Here is an 8,933-nt window from a genome sequence, read left to right as displayed (position 1 = left end):
ATGAGGAGGTATTGAATAGGATTGGGGAGAAGAGAAGTTTGTGGCACAACTTGACTAGAAGAAGGGATCGGTTGGTAGGACATGTTTTGAGGCATCAAGGGATCACCAATTTAGCATTGGAGGGCAGTGTGGACGGTAAAAATCGTAGAGGGAGACCAAGAGATGAATACACTAAGCAGATTCAGAAGGATGTAGGTTGCAGTAGATACTGGGAGATGAAGAAGCTTGCACAGGATAGAGTAGCATGGAGAGCTGCATCAAACCAGTCTCAGGACTGAAGACCACAACAACAACAACAAGCTTATTTTCTCCCAATACACAACCATGCTCACATGTCCATATTTCGTTCCAGTGTGGTTTTTGTGGTTGATATCAGTTGTTTGTTGTTCGTTATTTGTTATAAACTGTTTTGTTTGGTTACTTCATTTGATAAAAATTTATAATAAATGATGGAAGATTAATTGAAGCAGTGAGGCAGTAGTCTGAATTGTATGACATCAGCATACTAAATTATTTGCCCTCTACTATATTTATAAAGTGAATTGTTATACATACATTAATATTTTACAATTTAATGGATACCAATATGGCAGCAACTTATGGTGAAAGAAGTCCTTTGGATAGAATTAGATTAATTAGTTAATGGAATCTGTGTGTATTTTGTTAGGCATTTATAAGGCTTCATTAAGGAATGGGCTGAAACCTTCAGGCACTGTAAATTGGCAAAATGTTATTCTTTTCGCAAAGTATACATCAAGTGATTATTAGAGTTGTTCATTTAAATATGTGTTAGTGACAGCTTAGTTGTGTGTGAAACAGTTTTGTAAGCATCAGTGGTCAATATTTATGTGGTTTCACTAACTAATCCCAGTACAAATAAGACATTTTAACTATTAAAAGCACGATGGAAAGAAAACCTATACATCTTGAAGGTCAAAGTATTGAGAGAGATATGACTATTACATAAATTTTTACACTGGACTGGCAACAAAACTTAACCTTAAACAGAGTAATTTTTATGGGATGTGATAGCACCTCATAATACTTGCGTTCCTTTTAGTAATTCTGGGTGCAATTTGGTGTAAGAAACGAAAAAGGCCTGTGCTTCGACTTTCTAGAATATAAAATGCAGATTCCTCCTCCTTGAGCTCCTTGTGCACTGTGTGAATTTTCTCTTCTGTACCATGTAATGATATTATTCAGATTCACACTCCTTTTTGTGTTGTTTTGCACTTCTGTCTTCCTTCTCTTATGTACAATCTATTCCTGTAAACTCCAAACCATTTGAGACCAATAAATGTCGTTTATGTGCAAATGTGAGCTCCAGCATCCATTTATATAAGCTACCGGGTGTGCACTTCCTGCATAAAAACAGTTAAAAGGCATCTAGCGAAGATCGCAATTCCTGTGAAAAAGTAGCTGATGACAGCCATGTGATTTGATTTGACATGCTGTGCCGTTACTGACAGTGTGACCGTGTGATTACAGTGTGAGTACACCCTGACGTGATGATGCCGTGACATGAGGGTGCTGTGATGGACAGTGTGAACTGGCTTTTATTGCAACCTGGTAAAGTCACAAGTGGCGTCATCATGACGTGTGCACACTGTATAGATGACTACAGAGGCTACGTATCACATTTTATGATCGTTAGAGACTCTAAACTGCGGTAGCCATTTTTCCAGACAAATTAAAGAAACAGCTCATTATAATGGCTTCCGCAGTTTAGCGTCTCGAACAATCCCAAAAGTCGATATGCGGTCTTTGTCGTCTCCGATACAGCATGTACACGTCATAATGACGTCACGTGTGACTTAACTAGCGTGCAATAAGGCTGTGTTCACAGTGACACCGACAGCGGTAGTCAGACACTGTCGCCAGAAGTCGCCTTATAACATCGGCCAACAGAGTGGTCATAGTGTTTCATATCTCCTTCGTCAGTTATTGGCAGGGTCAAGCAGGTTAGGTTACATTAGAATCTTTTCTATGTATAAAGTAGGTTAGATGCTAACCACTTATTATGGGATGGATACCACAACGCCTTTCAGCTTGGATATGAGTGCTACGTAGTGGCTTCTGCTATTAAAGAGACGCCGAATGCGTGTGATTGGGCTTTCCTGACGCATAAAGAACGTGGTGAATACTACCCATTCTGTCCTCACTTATCAGAATAACCAGACAAGTTATACAAATATATGAGATGACAGAAGAAACGTCCTGCTCATACTCGACATTACTCATGGTGACCTTGAAAAGCAATTATAAACACTCTGTTTCGCTATATTTATTTAAAGTTGTGCAGACGTACTTCAATTAACATTCAGTGAATGTCATTTAGCACATGAGTGAAAGACAAGCATAAAGTGTAGCCACAAGATATTCTGAAAACGTAAAGCACTTAAAAGTGGAAATACATACAATATATCACATTTGCAAACCACTTCATATTAGCAGAACCACTACTCTACTGGCACAAAATGTCAGTAAGCAGTAATAATAATTTATAGACAATGAAAGACAACCTACCACAAAAAAGATCCAGAACAGTAGCCACAAACATATAAGATACGCCACCCTTTCCATTTGAACAAATCATTTTTTGAGGTTATAATCTATGCCTAAGATTTCCAATAAAGATTTGGCCTTCGTGAGGTTTCGAATAATCCTTCAGTTTCAGTACATAGATTCCAAACTATATCCTGATTATGATCTTTTCATCCTCAGGATCCCACAAAATCATTCTTGCTTGGACTAAACGTATCAGTTTCTCATTCTCCGTATTTCGTATACGAGAACTTCGGTGGATTTGACTGAAGAAAAAACGTATTTGAATTTCACCGATTATTAAAACTCATCGTAGATGTGATGGAACCACGTGCGGGAATGGACAGCTTAATTGTAAGTATCTTGATTTCAATAACTATTCATATTTCTTAACTGAGTAGTGTAGTATATCAGTCCACGGCCAGAAAATTATCAAGAAACATCAATATTTGTGAAATAGGAAATTTTATTCTATTCTTAGAAAGTCGCTGAGTTTTTAAATAGTTGTCTTGAATAAGCTACATATAGTACTTTCTACCAAATGGATTTTAATTAATATTTAGTCGATAGATGTAAAAATTAGTTTTAAAATTCATTTTATTATGGTAGACCACACAAACAAGTTTGTGGGGAAAAAACAACTAAAAAGTTTGAGTTCATTAAGATAATTCTATTTATTTACATAAATGAGTATAGATTATAGTACGAACATAATTAATATACACTGATGCAGGATGATACTATTGGTATCTCCCTTTGTGCTCAATCTTTCCATGTGGTGTTACAAAATATTCTTCGAATCCTTTTCGTACTGCATATGTGTCACAGGAAGTTCTTCGAGCTACCTTTTATTAATTCGTTAAATATGTACAGCTACGATTAATTGTGTCCACTCTCTAATAGCAAGTCCACCATTATCTACGTCTTCTGTGTCCAAACTCCTTGGAGGTGGCCAAAAAGTTCTGGACGTTGTACTTTGCCTCAAAAAATTCTGGAGATACATACAAGCTTTTGTAACTTTTCAGCATTCTCAACTTTAAATGACACTGTTTTTTTTACAGAATGACGACACAGAGGACACAGAAACAAAAGATGAAGATGCAAGTCAGCCTTCTGAAGAAAATGCGCCTCAAACACCAGCTACATCTCATGAGCAAACACAGAGAATGAGAATTACTAAACCCAAAAAAAGAACAACTCTGGAAATGGACAGAGGTGCTCGAACGAGCTGACAAAGCTCGCCAGATTTTAAAAACTGTTGACAACAGAGATGAATGGAGCATGTATGGAGAGTTCATCGGCTATGAAATGAGAAAATTCCTCCTGACAACACAAACATACGTGAAGCACATCTTTGCAAATGTGCTATTCAAAGCAGCATTGGGAGAGTACGAGAATCGAACTCCCAGCATCACATTACTACCAGTTATTGTATCAGAGAACAGTGTAGAAATTATATAAGTTGACAATGATACTGGTGAGAGTAAAGAATTTCCTGAAATATCAGGTACATCGGAAGAGCTCCATCAATTTTTGCAATTTGAACAGTATCTTATGTAATTCTTCAGTACTGATGGAATAGCTTCAGATACTTCTGGCACTACTAGGGAAACAGCAGAATATGAAACTATGAAAAAGTACATTAATGACTTGTACGAATCGTAATGTGATTCCCAGTCGAATTCTTGGTGAAATATTGTCTTGGCAATTGGTATCTTTCTTTAGAATAATATGTATAGTCAACTGCAGTAAATAAGTGAATTCTGGATTGGACATTCTTGTAAAATTACTAAGCAACTTATAACGGTATAGTCTCCCTCTAGATTCACATGGAATGTCTGATACCACCTTTTTTATGCATCTGGGTGGTTTTCCGACGATTAAGTGCTTCCTGGAGACTTTTGTGTGTGCTTTGGATGCATTATTCGGTTCATTTTGCCAAAATACAGTTTTTTTTAATTCTGGAAGGACTTGTATTACCGTAATTGTTTATGGATTGTTGTCATAAACAAAATTATGTCCAGGTTCCAAATCAAAAACCTAGCTGAGAAGTTGAAGTAAGAGATATTTAGTAACAAATTTTAAGAGTGGCTGGCTCCTCTAATTACCTTAATTGCAGTTGATTGGTGGGTTGACACAGAGAACCTCATTATCTTGAGAAACGGCTTGAAAATTATTACTATGTTCTGTATTTTCACTTATTCTCTATTTTTATGTCCTCCTCTGTAATTAATATCCTTGTAATTACATTTCTAATTAACTCTCCAATTGTTTACATCACACAACTTTACGATTTTCAGAATTTGAGTCTTATTTGTAACTTTTTGGTGTGCAGTTCGATAAAAAAACGAGATTTGTAATGTCATTGAAGGTTAGTAACCAAATCCAAACTGTAATTAATTACATAACTAAAATAATACAAGAGACATTATTGTAATTAAAGTTCAGATCGACTTTCATATTTAAAACTAGTGCTGATACTATAAAAATTTATGTAATATGATATTGTATTTTATACATTATTTGGCTGTAACATTAATTTCTTTACTTTTTGTAAATTTTAATTGCAACATCGCAATTGTACAATATTAATAATGAGTTATTTTGAAATTTATTGTTGAAATTCTATATAAAGCGATGCAATGAGGCTGCAAGTTACTTGTTGAGTTGTTGTTATGTCAGTTCGCCAAAGAGATATGTGAAGTATGTGTTTTGTTAATGTGACACGTATGCAGTTCAGTTTGTCAATAAATTTTGTTAAGTGGAAAACTGTTATATTCTTTCATCAAATGAACTCCAGGCCAACGTTCTAGAATATAGTATCATTGCATTCTGCTGCTAGATCTCCTAGTATACTCATTCGTGGGCCTTCTTTAAACATTCTTTACTTACGCCATTGTTTCCTTTCCCATTTCTTTTCATTTCCATTGTTAGCTGCATGTATGATGACCAAGTAAGCAACAGCCGTCGTAACTTTATCACTCATTCTCCTGCAGGACCGACCCAGTGTGGCACAGATTCTGTTGTTTGCTATAAATTAACCTGCCACTTGCAACATACGCTGCAAGATGTTGCCTTTTGTAGCATGCCACAAGATGATGCACACCACATATCCGTCACATGCCACAGTATTGCAAGACGTCGTCCCATTGTAAACGAGCCTTAAAACTCAACCATTTTGAATCGTTAGAAGTCGAGAAGCTTTGGCCATTAGTCAATGGTTTTTGTTGCAGCCAATGGTACACCTCTGTGTTAATTCTGTGAGAAGCAGACATTGCTGCCTGCTGTGTACTGTTTTGTACTCCGCTATATTTTTTAGTGTTTCCTTCCCTTGTGATAAATGTATGTAGTTATTGTAGTTAGGATCTACATGACAATACGTAAGACGATTTCAGTGTCAGTTACAAATAGCATTTAACCAATCTTTACCTTCGTTCCTGACATTTACTTTCGTGTAAACATGGAGCCCAGGTTAAACTGCCATCACTGCAGGAGGCAGGCGGGCATGCTTCCTCCACTTCCTCCAGCCTCCTTTAGATCGGCTGACTTGTAGTTAACACCCTGTATGGAGCATGTACTATAACGTAAAGTCTATTACAGTTATCATATTTTGCAAGAAAGGTGGCTTGTGGTTGGAAAATAATTCAGACACCCAGCAATGATCATAGCAGACACTTCCTGTACATGGTCCATCTGTGGAGAAAATTCAAGCAAATGCTAGAACAAGAATGGCACATTATTGTCGATTATTGGTCCATTCTGATCCATTACAGACTTATATAGTATACTTAATACAGGAAAGTTCAAAATTGAGATGGAGAGAATGAAGACGAATTTCAGTTTACAAATCATGACCACAAATTACAATCAATAAATAATCGAATTTAAATGGTACCATAGTAAAATATGCATATTTACAGAAGCTGTGTTTTATAATTCAAGTATTAAGTATAAAAGTTTAAAATATTTTGTTGACACCAACCTACATAGGGAGAAACGATCATCACACTAAGTGAGATCATAGCTCGCGTTTTTCTGTGCACTGCCCGTGATTGGAGTAATGGAAAATTATTGTGAAGGTGGTTCGATGAAGCCTCTGCCATGCTCTTAAGGGGAGTTGGAACGCCCTATGCTGATAATGTTAAATTTAGTGACTTGTCTTCCTTGTATTTCAGGACCCCAGTAGCCACTGACATGAAATGTTATCAGGAAATTAAATTGTATGTTCTGAGTCTACTGAACTACAATAATTGCATTTCAGCCACTGCTTTCGGAAATACAATTTTTTAATTACATGGTTAAAATTTTGTGCACTTTTGTACATTATCCTAAAGAATTTTAATTATACATAACATTATATTCTTCTTTTAGTTCAAAAGACTCAGGACATGTATGTTATTACTCCCTGAAAATTTGAATACTCTACTCGAATTGAGATTTAGGGAAAAATGCAACATAAAATGTAAATTTTCAGGAATGGCTTCTAAAGTTTCAAAAGATTGTAACTCACTTAATATATGCTTAACTTTTTATTTTTAGTCACTCAGAAGCACTCAGCACCATACTGTATATCACCCTTTTGATCTTTTCCCAAGTTTCTTCTTCTTTTCTTCTTTCTGGACTCCTTAGTGGCCAACTGTGCTGCATATTCTGCTTTAGTGAACCTTATCTATCCATTCAAGTTCTCTGATGCAGTTTCCTCCGCAATAAATTTCTTTATTTTGTAGCACTTTCACCCTACCAATGTTACCATCATTAAACATAATAACATCACTGACCCCCACTTTAGTGTCTTCATTCCAACAAAAATTTTTTGGTAAGCGAGTCCATATATGATTACTGAACAACTCATTGGGATTTTGAGTCCGACCATGCAGACAATTCCTCAGTAATTCAGGATTTGCCAGGTCTCTGTAAATAGGTTTTATGATATCCATGACTGCTGCTGGGATGAAATGTTTATGGCTGTTTGAACTTTTGAGTCTCCATCACCTAAGACCTTAGTGTAACACACTCCCTTTCATTCACAAATCGACTAAAAATTTCAATAGCTGCAGAGGCCTCCATACCACCACTTGTTCCTTCATAAATTCTGTCATAGATATGCCCTTCTTCATTCCCTGATTTACATTAATAACAATGTTTGGTTAAAATCTGGAAATCTATTACCTTTCTAGTATCCACATTGGTCACCGGAGCAACAGAATTCTTAGAACTGTAGTCACGCTTCTGCCAAGTGCCATCAAAAGCTACTGCAGTCATACCATGATTTATTTCAACATCTTCGTTTGCAGCACCCTTCATTGACTCACATGCAACATATTCCACAGCAGCTCCAATAAATCCTGCGTGCTTGTCTATTTTATGAAGTGGGCATGACATATTCATCACGGCACACGTTGTTTCTGCTGCAGTGTGTCCTTTGTCAATAGCTCTCAATCCATAAAACCACTTAACATTTACTTCAAAGTAATTATCTTTACACTTATCGGATTTCCAAAATGAATGAGTATATTTACGACTGGCACAATTAATGATAAGTTTCCTGTCTAGTGCATTTGATACTTCACTGTCTTCATGTAAGCTAACTGGCCCTCCACAAATTTTACAAAACACAAGTTCGCCTAACACCCTTTTAGGATTCGTGTATCTATCAGAATATAACCTAACCTATCTTTGAAGCACTAATCGGTGTTTCTCTAGATACTGACGAGTTCGCCTGTATTTCATTGTATGAACTTTACACGCCACATGTTGAACACAATGTTTCCCTTTATTTGAAAATATATTACCATGAAACCCACGTTTCTTAAAAACACTTCGTTTTGGCGTCATACTTTACTTTTTGAGAGATTTACCAATCTATTCGTCACTTTTCCTCGGTAAAAACGTTAGCACTTCGACATACAACGCGTGTTTATACTACTCGTGTACTCAAGTCAGTGGAATTTGTTAGTATTTGCATTTCAAACGCAAAACTGCATAATTTATTTGATACGAAGTCAATATGTGTATTCCAGCTTAAGTTATTACCCACATTTAGTCTCAGGAATTCTTTTATAAGTTGATTGTTATGTTGTATTTTAAATTCCATACATTTTGAATGTTCGATTTTGAAATGTATCATTTGGGTTTTTGCAATGTTCAGTTTCAACCCACTTAACTGGAATCAGTTTTCTGTGGTATCCAGTATGCTTACAACGGAGCTTGAAATTTTTTCTGCATCATCATCTTCAATTAAAACGGAAGTATCGTCTGCAAACAGAACTAATGAGGAATTTGTATCTATGGCTAAGTCATTTACATAGAATAGCAACAGGATTGGCGCCAAAATGTAGCCTTGAGACACACTTTGTGATATTGTACGCCATTTAGAATAATAATTCACT

This window comes from Schistocerca cancellata, chromosome 7 (genome assembly GCF_023864275.1).
Source record: "Schistocerca cancellata isolate TAMUIC-IGC-003103 chromosome 7, iqSchCanc2.1, whole genome shotgun sequence".
NCBI lineage: Eukaryota > Metazoa > Arthropoda > Insecta > Orthoptera > Acrididae > Schistocerca > Schistocerca cancellata.
Note: the sequence above shows the minus strand (reverse complement) of the source record.